Consider the following 13,986-nt stretch of genomic DNA (forward strand, 5'->3'; position numbering starts at 1 on the left):
TCCAGCACCCGTTTATGATGAAAACTCTCACAAAATGGGTTTTGAAGAACTTTCCTCAAGATAGTCAAAGCCATCTACGATAAACCCATGGCAAGCATTATCATCAATGGAGAAAAATTAAGGCCTTCCCTCTAATATCAGGGACAAGACAAGGATGTCCACAATCACCACTCCTGTTCAATATAGTATTGGAAGTACTTGCAATAACAATTAAGCAAGAAAAAGACATTAAAGGCATCCAGATAGGAAAGGAAGAAATCAAGCTCTCACTATTTGCAGATGATATGATACTATATCTCGAGAACCCTAAATCCTCTTCCAAGAAACTCCTAGAAACAATAGACTTGTAAAGTAAAGTTGCGGGCTATAAAATTAATGCCCCAAAACCTATGGCCTTTCTATACACAAATAATGAGACAGAAGAAAGTGACATGAAAAAAAAAAACAATCCCATTCACAATTGTGCCCCAGAAAATCAAATACCTCGGAATCAGCCTAACTAAAGAAGTCAAGGGTCTCTAAACGAAACCTACAAAACACTACTCTATGAAATAAAAGACGACATGAGGAAATGGAAACACATCCTCTGCTCATGGATAGGAAGAATTAACATTGTCAAAGTGGCAATACTCCCCAAAACATTATATAGATACAATGTGATCCTTATAAGGATACTCCCTTCTGGGGAGCATAAAACTGTGTTTTACCTTAGGTTTTTAAAAAGAAACTGGTCATGAGTTATAGAAAATATTTTTGATGTCAAAGCTGAGGCTAAAATAAGTGAATATTGAGGAAATAAATTTCACTAACTTTACTTCTTTGTTTCAAATTTGGAGGTGGCCCTTTTTTTTCTGATCTCCATTAAATGTATTAAAGTTTTATGGCTGTTGATAAATATAATGATTATTTTTCTGAGTTATTTGTTCAGATAAAAACTTGGGTAACATCAGCATATATTACAGGTAAAAACATTACAGGTAATGGCTAATATGAATTAGCTCTAAACTGTTTGTGCCAGACTGTACAACAGGTAGAGAACTTCCTGGCTTTGTTCCCTGATGCCAGACATAGTCCACTGAGACCTGCAAGGAGTGAGTGATCTCTCAGCACAGAACCAGGAGTAATGCCTGGTTATTGCCAATGTGTGGCTCAAAAACAAACAATAATGTTATTATCAAATGGCAAAGCAAAGTATTTCAATGACCAGAGAGGATTAAGAATAAATAAGTGGCCTGTGGGAGATTAATTTTACATGGGTATTCTTTAATATATTCTGTTGCTATGGCAGAAAAAAAATGGAATTTGAATTCAGAGACAACATCATGTCCTAATTTGTAAATATAATTTTATTAATAAAATAGAAAACTATCGGAATAAAAATTTATTACTTAAACTGCCTGTCCTTGAAATATTAAATCAATTTCAATTGCTCTCGTTTATTTTGTTAAGCTATCTCTGTGGATATCTCTTTATTCTCTGCCATAGGATTGTAAATATAAATGTCAATAAATTTGGAGATATGTGTAGAGGTGGAAATTGAAAACAATAATAATATATATGAATGTTCTTTTTGCCTGAAGGGGAGAAATTGGGAAGAAGATATTTTCTGTAATAGCAGTGATCCTCAATATTAACCTTAGGTATGCTAAGAAGAAAAAAAAATAACCATTAAGCCCATTTTACACTTAGTATATATCATATTATTTTCATAAATTTTCTCCTTTAATCCTCACAACAACTTTAATTCATATAATATTTTATTTTATAAATATAGTTATTCTCATCATCCAGTTATAGAAATTGACCCAAATAAAAATTGATAAATGTTATATGCTTAAAATGTTAGGAACTTTCCTTAACTACAAAACCTGTGTTAATTTATTTTTTCCTTTATTAAAAAAATAAGTACTACATTATGCCCATAATTCAGGGGAAGAAACAGAGGCAGAGAATTTAAGCAACTGTTGATAGTTAATCAGCTAGTGAATTTTGAAGTTGGGATTTAAATCTGAGCTGTTAAAGTTATCCTTCTCATTTGACCAAAGTTAATATTAAAAAATATTTTAAAAATATTTCTTACCAAAATTATACAAATGCCATCTCAAATAGTATCAGAATAGGAAACAAATATACTCCCGAAGAGACCAGAAGTAGAAATAAAAGGAATCAAGTTAACTTTCTCTATTGAAGTTGTGATTCATCTCACATGGCCTAGCTGACATTTGGTTTTGAATCACTAGGATAGCATCTTTCCTTCACAGAGACTGATTCTTTCTAGATGAGCTGTGGAAAACAGTTGCCTCCTGCATTCTTCAACAAGAGGCAAGTATCAACATAATTCTATCCAAGTAGGCTCTGAAGGTAAAAATAAATTCCAAAGATCTTGAGAGTCTGTTTCTTCATTAATCTTGAAAGTCACAGTTTTTTTTAAATTTTGCAATATATGTGTAAAGGTATATAGAGTGGAAAAAAGATCACTTTCAAGGAATGTTCATGTTTCACCTGTGACTTAAGAAGAATCTGACATAGTAACACAAGTTCCGAGAAACATCTATTTTAGAAGTATGATTTACTAAAAATGAGTATCGCTGAGAAAGAAAGACTTTAAACAATTCAGTTCTTAGTTAGGTGAAATAGGGAAGTCATGGCTTTTTTAAAACTTCTGTTTCTCTTTTCTAAGGTTCATGGATGGAATGCATTTGAAAGACTTTAAACTCTATAATTTAAAGCTCGGCGGACCCAGGGACAGAGTTTCTCTGCTCTCTCCCACCAACCACAGGTAACAAAGGGATTCTAACCAGGAGCCCCACCCTACCCTGCCCTGTCTGCTTCCATCAACCACCCAGGGATCAGATTGCGCACAGAAGACCCACCCTACCCAGATAAATACCCCACTGGCAGACTTCCACTATCCACACTACCTCCACTACCCAGCCGCCGCCACACTCCAGGACGCTTTCCGGACACATCATAGGACACTAAATACCCATCTTCCGGAATTGTCGTACCATATTTGATAGGGTTCAAATATGGTAACACCTACAAGGGTGATTAGAGGTCACCCCAAAAGCCTCTATCCCTCTCGGAAAGACTGGCAAGCTACCGAGAGTATTCCACCCGCACGGAAGAGCCTGGCAAGCTATCCGTTGTGTATTCGATATGCCAAAACCAGTAACTACAACTGGTCTCATTCACCTGACCCTGAAGGCTTCACCAACATGGCAGCATGGAGAAGGATGAGAAAGGAGAGGCCGACAAAATCTCAAGGCCGAACTAGGCTGCCACAACGAAGGAAGACAAAAATGATCGTCTGTACATTCAATGCACGTACCCTAGCATCAGACACATCCATCGAGGACCTGATCGTACAAACGCGAATGATCAAGTACGACATCATTGGTCTGACCGAGACAAGAAGGCACGAATCTCACCATGCCGTTTTCAACACTGGAGAAGAATTGTTCCTTGGAACATGCGATAAAAGAGGTGTTGGAGGCGTCGGTGTCCTTGTCAACACAAACTTGGCCAAGAGCATTGATTCATTCGAATGCCTAACAACCCGAATCGGACGTTTACATTTGAATAGATGTGGCTCACTGCCTGCAGTTTCTATCTTCGTTGTCTATGCACCAACATCTCATTATGATGAAAGAGAAATTGAGAAGTTCTACATGGAGCTAGAGAAGTTCTATAAAGAAGACCACACCTTCTACAAGATCATTGTGGGTGATTTTAATGCCAAGATAGGACCGAGAAGATCAGCTGAAGAACTTCACATCGGGACCCATGGCCTAGAATGGAACGAACAGGGTGAGAGACTGTCTGAGTTCATCATGTCGACCAAGACCATCCATGGTAACTCACAGTTCCAGAAGGCAGAATCTAAACGTTAGACATGGGAGTCTCCCGATGGACGATTCCACAACGAAATAGACCACATCATATTCAATCGATGGTTTTGGCTGACAGATGTTGCTGTTCTCCCAAAATTCCAAATGGGATCGGACCACCATCTCCTTCGTGCAAAATTCTACTTCACAGAGCGGGGAGAAAGGGCTGCAAAGTTCAAAAAGGAAACTCCCAGACCGACCACCAACTGGGAACTCTTTGGCACTATTGCGGCAACATGGGAAGATGTCATTGTTGACAACATTGATGAGGAATACGATCTACTGGTTCAGAACATCCCTGAATGTGCGAGGAACGTCAAGAGAGAGATAGCCACAAAAAAATGCCCATCTTCAAAAACTCTTGAGCTAATTCGCCAGTGTGGTTTGGCGCATGCCTCAGGCAACTGCAAGCTAACATCCGAGCTGGCAAAGCAGTGCAGAGATGCGATCAAGGAAGACCTCAAGGAGAGAAGAGCAGAAGTACTGGTAGATGCGGCAGAAGCTGGGAAAAGTATTTGTTACGCCCGCCTGTCCTTCGCCAACTACAAGACCAAGATGACTGCCCTCCGACGTCCTGATGGATCCATCACATCCTCCAGAACGGCAATGGAGAAGATTATCCATGACTTCTACTCAAATCTCTTCGATAGCCATGTCCACTTGCCGACATGCCAAATTCCACAGGATGGATATGTCATTCCCAACGTTCTCCCTTCCGAAATCCAACACGCCATTTTGTCAGTAAAGAAAGAAACAGCACCCGGCCCAGACAAGGTCAGACCTGAACACCTGAAGAACCTGCCATCAGTACTCATCAATACACTGGCTCGGCTCTTCACTCGCTACCTGTTTGAATGCAAGGTTCTGTCCCAATGGAAAACCAGCAGGACCGTACTACTGTTCAAGAAGGGAGACATCCATGACATTGGCAACTATCGCCCGATCTGCCTATTGTCTGTCATCTACAAGTTGTTCACTCGAGTCATCCTAAATGGTATTGGCAAAACACTAGATGAAGGACAACCATGCGAGCAAGCCGAGTTCCGCAAAGGATTCAGCACCATCCACCATATCCACACAATAACCAAACTCATTGAGGTTTCTCGGGAATTCAAGATGCCACTCTGTTTAACGTTCATTGATTTAAAGAAGGCCTTTGATTCTGTTGAGATGGAAGCGGTCATTGAAGCCCTAGCCAATCAGGGCATTCAATCCCAATACATCAAGATCCTCCGTGAGCTGTATTGTGGATTCACTACCAGGATCTCACCATTCTACAAAGAAGTGATCGTTGATGTCAAGAGAAGGGTGCAGCGTGGTGATACCATTTCACTGAAACTCTTCAGTGCCATCCTCGAGAACATCATGTGATGACTGGAATGGGAAGGAATGGGAGTGAAGATAGATGGTCGGCAATTACACCACCTCCGCTTTGCTGATGTCATTGTTTTAATAACACCAAACATCAGCCAAGCGGCACAAATGCTGGCCGACTTTGACCATGAGTGTGGAAAGGTAGGACTACAGCTGAATCTTACGAAGACAATGTTTATGAGAAAGAGCCTCATTCCTGATGCCCCATTCACTCTCAACGGAACAACCATCTCTGAATGCAACAGCTATGTTCCCCTGTTCGAGAAGTCAACATGACAAATGACCTGGCACCCGAGCTGCGCAGGAGGAAGAGAGCGGCTTGGAACGCCTTCAAGAGCGTCGAAGAAATAGCTAAGAGGACAAAGAACCTCCGGCTCCGGGCACATCTCTTTGATTCCACTGTTCTTCCTGCATTAACATATGCCTCAGAGACCTGGGCCCTATGCAAACAGGATGAGAACGCTATTCAGGTCTCCCAAAGAAGAATAGAAAGAGCTATGCTTGGAGTACTAAGCCAGACACAGTAACAACAAAGTCTCCAATGGAGATGTTACTGGGCCCGCTCGAGCAAATCGATGATCAACGGGAGGGCCTTTACTTACTTTTTACTTTTATGCTTGGAGTATCACGTTTCACTTAAATGAGAGAAAAAATCCGGAGTTCCGACATCTGTCGACGATCAAGAATCAGGGATGCTGTCTCATTTGCCAAGGTGTCAAAAATCAGATGGGCTGGTCACGTAATGAGATTTAAAAACGACCGCTGGACTAGAGTTGTTGCTGACTGGATTCCACGGGATGTCATTGGGCTACACTAGCACGCGACAGGGACAAATGGAGACATTACTGGTGCCCGCTCGAGCAAATCGACGACTAATGGGAAGTTAAGTGATTAAGTGATTAAACTCTATAATTTATTAATCCCTAATTTGATCTCTAACATAAAGCTCAGGTTTCGTCTATCTCATGCCCTTTTGGACTGGCAAGACTCTGAAATGAAGCTTCTCGAGTATGGAGGACTTTCACATTGGAGAGAAAATAATTCTTACAATTTTGTTACTTAATCACTAATAGTTGCAGAATAATTTTTCTGAGAAAAAGATTCTAAAATTACAATGCAGGAATTTTATTAAAAGAAGATTTTCAAGAACACAGATGAAAGAAAGAAGCTGGATTAACCAGCACATCTTGATCACTTGATCACTTGACTTCCCGTTAATCATATATTTGCTCGAGCGGGCACCAGTAACGTTTCCATTTGTCCCTGTTGTATGCTAATGTAGCCCAATGGCGTCTGTTCGTTCTAGGAACACGAAGAGCCTCAAACCGATCGTTCATGATCTTGATGAAGAAGTCTGACCATCTGGTAGGTGGGCGGCCACTCAGTCTTTTGACATCCTGTGGAATCCAGTCGGCAACGGCTCTAGTCCATTGGTCATCTCTAAATCTCATTACGTGTCCAGCCCATCTGATTTTTGACACCTTGGCAAACTAGACAGCGTCTCTGATTCTTGATCGTCGACAGAGGTTGGAACTCCAGATTCTTTCTCTCATTTGAGTGAAACGTGATACTCCAAGCATAGCTCTTTGGATTCCTCTTTGGGAGACCCGAATAGCGTTCTCATCCTGTTTGCGTAGGGCCCAGGTCTCTGAGGCATATGTTAATGCAGGAAGAACAGTGGAATCAAAGAGATGTGCCCGGAGCAGGAGGTTCTTCGTCCTTTTAGCTATTTCTTCGAAGCTCTTGAAGGCGTTCCAAGCCGGTCTCTTCCTCCTGCGCAGCTCGGGTGTCAGGTCATTTGTCATGTTGTCTTCTCGACCTAGGTACACATAGCTGTTGCATTCAGAGATGGTCGTTCCATTGAGAACGTATGGAGCATCAGGAACGAGGCTGTTTCTCATAAACATTCTACCTGCACGGCAGAGCCTCGCAAGCTATTCTTTGTGTATTCGATATGCCAAAACCAGTAACCAGCACATATATCTCAGTATCTCCCACACCAGTGTCTCTCCTATTATGTCATTTTAAAGTCTAGCAAGGAGTCACATCTATACTGTCCCATTCCCCTCTGTCCCACACCAAGGATTTTATCCCAGTTTCTCTAATAGCATTTAAAATATTACAAAAAAGTCATGAGTTATAGAAAATATTTTTGATGTCTCTGAAACTTTGATACAATTCCTCATCCCAAATAAATTAAAATACCCCTTTGTTTTCATAATTATTTTATAGAAATGGCTATTACAATCATATCATCTAAGCAACTCAACCAAAGTTTGACCTTAATTAAAATAACATGATTTGTAGATTATTCTCCAGTTTCCTGTATTGGAGTTTGGAAAAGAAGGAAAATGAGATTGTTTGCAATATTTTGAACTAAAATGGAAATATGAAATAAACATATTTTCTAAAGTTTTGAATAATTTTACTTTCTAGCTGATAATTATACACAAGACTTACATTTATATATATACATATATTCAAGATTTAGAATTTATGAGTAACTTTTACAGCTAATATTCCTTCATTAATCAAATACTGAATAAACATGAACCCCATAATTATCTCTAACCATATTTACTTCTTTCTTTAATGTTCATTGGAAATTAAGTTTACAAGATATTTATTACACCAAACATCATTTCATAATGTTATGTTTTTCTATGACTTTTATATTTAATCTTTATGTGTCTAGTGTGTCCATATTCTGAAATATGTAAAAGTATATTTTACTGTGATGTCGTGTCATTAAACTGCTTCTTGTTATATCCGTCTTCTATTTTTTTAACTGCAGTAGAAATATAGCTACATAAGCCGAGCATCCTCCACCCAGATCCTCTAAATTCCAGTGTGGGGGGGGTCACTCCCACCAACTGGCCCCCTGGCGCCGTGTAATCCCATCAGCGGCCAAGACTCAGAGACTATAAAAACCAGTTCCCGGAAGAGAACAGTGCAGTCTCCTGCCCCCAAGCCTGGCTGTCCTCACCGGGGCCCCTTGGAGGGGAGCGGGTTGAGCTTTCCTCCCCGCCCCGACCAGGGCTCCGGCAGCCAAAGACCTCCAGGACCAGCCACCACCATGCTGAGACCAGTCTCCGCACACATGAAGGTGTATAGACTCAGAGACTATAAAAACCAGCTCCCGGAACCGTGCGGCCACATTTGCGGCCTTGCGACATCTTATTATGACATCTTATTATCTCACTCCTACTTTGGACAAACTTGCAGGCTACCGAATGTAGCCTGCCCACACGGCAGAGTCTGGCAAACTCCCCATGGCGTACCCAATATGCCAAATACCAGTAACAATGATGGGTCTCATTCTCCTAAAGAGCCTTGAATATAATCTCAGGGCTAGGATGAAGGAGACATTACTGGGGCCTGCTCAAGGCAATCGACGAATAACAGGATGATCTGTGATTGATTGATATTCTGTGAAATACCACGTTCACCTACTTGTGTAGCTATATTTCTACCGCAGTTAAAAAAAATAGAAGATGGATATAACAAGAAGCAGTTTAATGACACCACAATGTGACTATTAAATTTTCCTGTAGTTTTGACTTTTCTATAACAGTTTTTGCCTTTTCACAAACTTCTAACACCTGGCTTAAGAAGACATCTAAAATTGCTATCAGCTATGAGTTCCTATATGCATAACATCTGACATTTTCTTGGCATGAAATGCAAAGGGGCCATTTAAAATTAGTTCCTTTTTTCAAATTAGCATTTGCAGTGCCAAAATTTTGTTTGAGAAAGACTCTGTGTATAATAAATATTTTGGTGAATACAAAGAATGAAATAATGTAAACAAAAGGAAAGAAAGATAATATCATGCTGAATTTTTTCTTACATGTTTTTATTCTTTTTCTTTTCTAGCTAGGAAGTTGAGAATGATACATATTTTCATATGAAATTGATTTATAATTTACATTTTGTAGTGGTAATAAAAAGGCACTATGTATGAATCTGAAAAAAAATATTCATGTGCAATCACTTGAAAACAGCCAACACTGAAAATTGCTAAAAATGATGAATGTTTAACTCTGGACACAATTAGAGCTTGTGAAATCAGCCATTCCATTGTTCAGATGTTTGAGCATATGTTTAAAAGCCCAAAGCATATCTGTAGAATTGCTTCTTATTGTAGAGCATTGTTCTCTTCATCTTACACTTATTCTTGTTATTTTTTATGTAATCTACATATATCAGGTTAATTTACATTTAGATTACATGAAATGCTGTCTTAAAATGCTGCCTAATGTTTTACTAGTTATATATTTTAAGATATCAACGTCTCACATTAATGATTTATAAATCTCTAAATTTGAAATTTAGACTTCTACTTTTTGACTCAGAGCCATAAACTTTAGTGCTAATTGTAACCCTCATATAAACTCTGCTCATATAAAGATTTTCATCATATTTAATAAAAGTATCACTGATCACCTGATATCCCATTATTCATCATTTTGCTTGAGCAGGCGCCAGTAATGTCTCTATTTATCCCTGTCATGTGCTAGTGTATCCCAATGGTTTCTACTTGCTCCAGGAAAACGAAGAGTCTCAAACCGTTTGTTCAGAGTCTTGAAGAAGTCTCACCATCTCGTAGTTGGGTGGCCACATGATCTTTTGACATCCCACAGAATCCAGTCAGTAATGGCTCTAGTCCAGCAGTCGTCTCCAAATCACATTACATGTCCAGCCCATCTGATTGTCAATACCTTGGCAAACGAAACAGCGTCCCTGATTCTTGATCATCAACGGAGGTTGGAACTCCGGATTCCTTCTCTCACTTGAGTGAAGCATGATACTAAGCATATCTCTTTCGATTCCTCTTTGGGTAACCCAAATAGTGTTCTCATCCTGTTTTCATATGGCCCAGATCTCTGAGGCATATGCTAGTGCAGGAAGAACATTGGAGTCGAAGAGATGTGCCCGGAGCCGTAGGTTCTTCATCCTCTTAGCTATTTCTTTGATGCTCTTGAAGGCATTCCACATCTCTCTCTTCCTCCTGCGCAGCTCAGTGCCAGGTCGTTCGTCATGTTGAGTTCTTTACCCAAGTACACATAACTGCTGCATTCGGAGATGTGTTGGGGTCTCACTAGGCGGCTGAGACTTTAACTATAACTTCAGTATTCAGAAATGATTGTAAAACTAAAGATCTCAAATAAAAACTGTACATCATATACTTTGATTTACACCTTAGTTAACCAATATAACCTCTGTCACACAGTTAATGTTCCCGGTGGGTTGAGGAGAGAAATGCCATGATACTTTGAGTGTTTGTACTTTTCTGTTATTGACTGCTGTGCATGCTGTGGTGCTCTGAGGTAGGTCTGGTGAAGGTCCATGAGACAAGGTTTAAGATTTTCCTGAGTATATCCAGTCTCTTGATCCAGTGATTCAGGCCGACTTTGTCCTGTAACAGTGTAGAGTGCTAAATGAAAGGCAGCTCCAGCAACAATGGATGGCAAATACTTGAGGTATGGCTCAGCCTGTATCAGATTTAACTCTCCCAGAAACATTGCTAAACTTTCAACTTTGCTGTTTGCTGTCTGCTGGTGTAGAAAGCATTGGGTAAGAAACTGATTTACTGTTGGTGCAGCCAAATCAAAAGCAAAAACATTCAGAGCTAGGTGCTCCATTCTCAGGTCTTGTTTCTTGGTATAGGTTTCATCTGTAATGTACACAAATTCTGCTACTTTGGGGGGGGTACATGTCTTCAAACTTTGAGACTATCAGCATAGCCACAGTGCCCACCAGCTGAAGTTTTCCTCTCAACACTGACACCGATAAGAGGAACCTATCAATGTAGTTCACTGCCAAATGCAGCGTCTTATTCTGTAGTTTATATTCTTCTCCTACCTCCACTAACCAGTCCACAAGGATAACTCTCATACCGTTAGTGATATCTGGCTGTTTCTTCATGTAACCTACTTTAGGCTTGCATTTAACCTCCATCTCCCTAAGGTATGTGTGTATGTCCTCAGGGTAGTCTGGTACGTCATTCACATTCACTAGTTTTCTGTCTTCCAGAATAACTGATATGTCTATAGTGTGTGGAGACTCAAACTAGCATCCATTGGATAATCAGGAGGTACCAGTGGTTTTCTTGGTCCAGGTAAACTAATAGCTGAATTAAAAGCCAGATGTGCGGGTCCTGGCCAGTCGACCCTGGCACTCTGGAGTAAGATCCCCCTTGTCGCCAGACTTACTCCCTATAGGAGAAGGAGTGAGAAGGGGAGAAGTCTCTGCCCTGGCCCTCCATGCACTCACGAACTCCCACTGCCACCAGGAAAGAACCACGCAAAGAGGGGAAAGCTGGTGGTCAACCAAAAATCCATTTATTAGCTCTCACACATGAGTTTTTATATATTCATTTCAGGGGACAATTCACATGTATCACATTTACCTTGTCAGGCTCAATACAGATGATAATAATTTACATCTCCTGCTCTCAGGGACAGGTGCATTAACTCAGATAGATGGTAACTATTACATCCCTCATCCTCAACCACAGTGCCTATGTGTGTGGAGTGCTGAAGCAAGCCCTTGGGCCCCTGTAAACAGGCCCAGCTCTCTCTTTCCGGGGCAGGGTATTTAGTCAAAATCTCAGGCCAGCCACAGAGACCCTAACTGAAATGTCCGTTCCACTGAGAGCAAATGAAATGTCAGGAACTAGTTTGTTTTTCATGAACATTGTCTTCATGAGATTCAGCTGCAGTCCGACCTTTCCACACTCCCAGTTGAAGTTGGCCAGCATTTTGGCTGCTTGACTAATGGTTGGTGTTATTAGAAAGATGTCATCAGCGAAGTGGAGTTGATTTAGTTGCCGACCATCTATCTTCACTCCCATCCCTTTCCATTCCAGTCGTCACATGATGTTCTCAAAGGTGGCAGTGAAGAGTTTCGGTGAAATGATATCACCCTGCTGAACCCCTCTTTTGACATGAATGATCACTTCCTTGTAGAATGGTGAGATTCTGGTTGTGAATGCAGAGGACAGCTCTTGGAGGATTCTGACGTACTAACTTAGAATGCCTTGCTTGGCTAAGGCTTCAATGACTGCTTCAATCTCAACAGAATCAAAGGCCTTCTTTAAATCAGTGAACATTGGACAGAGACGTATATTGAACTCCCGAGAAATCTCAATGAGTTTGGTCACCTTGTGGATACGGTCAATAGTACTGAATCCTTTTTGGAACTCAGCTTGCTCACATGGTTGTCTTTCATCTAGTGTTTTGCCAATCCTATTCAGGATGACTCAAATGAACAGCTTATAGATGATGGACAACAGGCAGATCGGGTGATAATTGCCAATTTCATGGATGTCTTCCTTCTCGTACAATAAAACCATCCTGCTGGTTTTCCATTGGTACGGAACCTTGCATTCAGACAGGTATCATGTGAAGAGCCAAGCCAGCATATTGATGGTCCTCATTCCTCTGACCCTGAAAGAGCCCCCAATACGGCAGCTTTAAGAAGGACAAACAATGAAACGCTGAAAAAATCTCAGGTTCGAACTAGGCTGCGAAAACAAAGATGGTCTAAAATGATTGTTTGTACTTTCAATGCACCTATGCTGGCTTCAGAAGCATCCATTGAGGACCTGATGGTGCAAGTGCAGAAGATCAAGTATGACATCATTGGTCTGACCAAGACAAGAAGTCACCAATCATATCACGCCACTTTTGACACTGGAGAAGTACCGTTTCTTGGAACATGGGACAATAGAGGCGTTGGTGGTATTGGTGTCATCGTCAACAGACTTGGCCATGAGCATTGATTCATTCTATTACCTGAAACCCCGAATCGGACACTTACAGTTGAATAGATGTGGCTCATTGCCGGCAGTTTCTATGTTCATTGTCTATGCACCAACATCTAACTATGATGGAAAAGAAATTGAAAATTTCTACATGGAGCTGGGGAAATTCTATAAAGACGACCACACCTTCTACAAGATCATTGTTGATGATTTTAATGCCAAGATAGGACCAAGAAGATTGGCCTGAAAACTCCACATCAGGATCCATGGCCTAGAATGGAATGAAGAGGGTGAGAGACTGTCTGAGACCATCATCTCAACCAAGACCATCCATGGGAACTCACAGTTCCAGAAGGCCTAATATAAACGTTGGACATGGGAGTCTCCCAGTAGACAGTTCCACAATGAAATTGACCAAATCATATTCAATCAATGGTTTTGCCTGACCAGTGTCACTGTTGTCTCAAAATTCCAAACAGGATTGGACCACCATCCTAGAATGACCACCAACTGGGAGCTCTTTGGCACTCTTTGGCACTAAAATAGTGTAATTTATTTTAATATTCAACCATGATACTATGTCATACTCATGCCAAGCTGTTATAAAATTATAATCTATAATCATAGAGATGTCACATAAAATTTGTTTTCCATTAAATGTTTCATTTTATACTTAATGAATACCTCTTCTGTGCATGCACAAAACATTGCATGAGGTAAAGTATGCAATAATATTTTTATCTAAAATTTAAATTAATATTCTTTTAATTTATAAATTTTTACTGTCCTGGAATTATTTCAGGAGTCTATTTCCTAATAGGTTAACTGATCTATTTTATCTGGAATAAATTTAAGAAATGCTTTATTTAAGTCAGATGCAGACAATCTTCTATTTAGGACCAAATAAGATTTTATACTTAATAGGCCACATAGAGTTGATATCTACACACACAC

General features: G+C 40.3%; 1 pseudogene; it reads right to left on the bottom strand.

Annotated features, from left to right (window-relative positions):
* Positions 1-10,489: 10,489 nt before the first annotated feature.
* Positions 10,490-13,041, bottom strand: LOC130019330 (cyclin-A2-like; annotated as a pseudogene).
* Between the last annotated feature and the right edge of the window lie 945 nt (positions 13,042-13,986).

The sequence above is a fragment of the Sorex fumeus genome, unplaced genomic scaffold (genome assembly GCF_029834395.1).
Source record: "Sorex fumeus unplaced genomic scaffold, SorFum_2.1 ptg000008l, whole genome shotgun sequence".
NCBI classification, from domain to species: Eukaryota; Metazoa; Chordata; class Mammalia; order Eulipotyphla; family Soricidae; genus Sorex; species Sorex fumeus.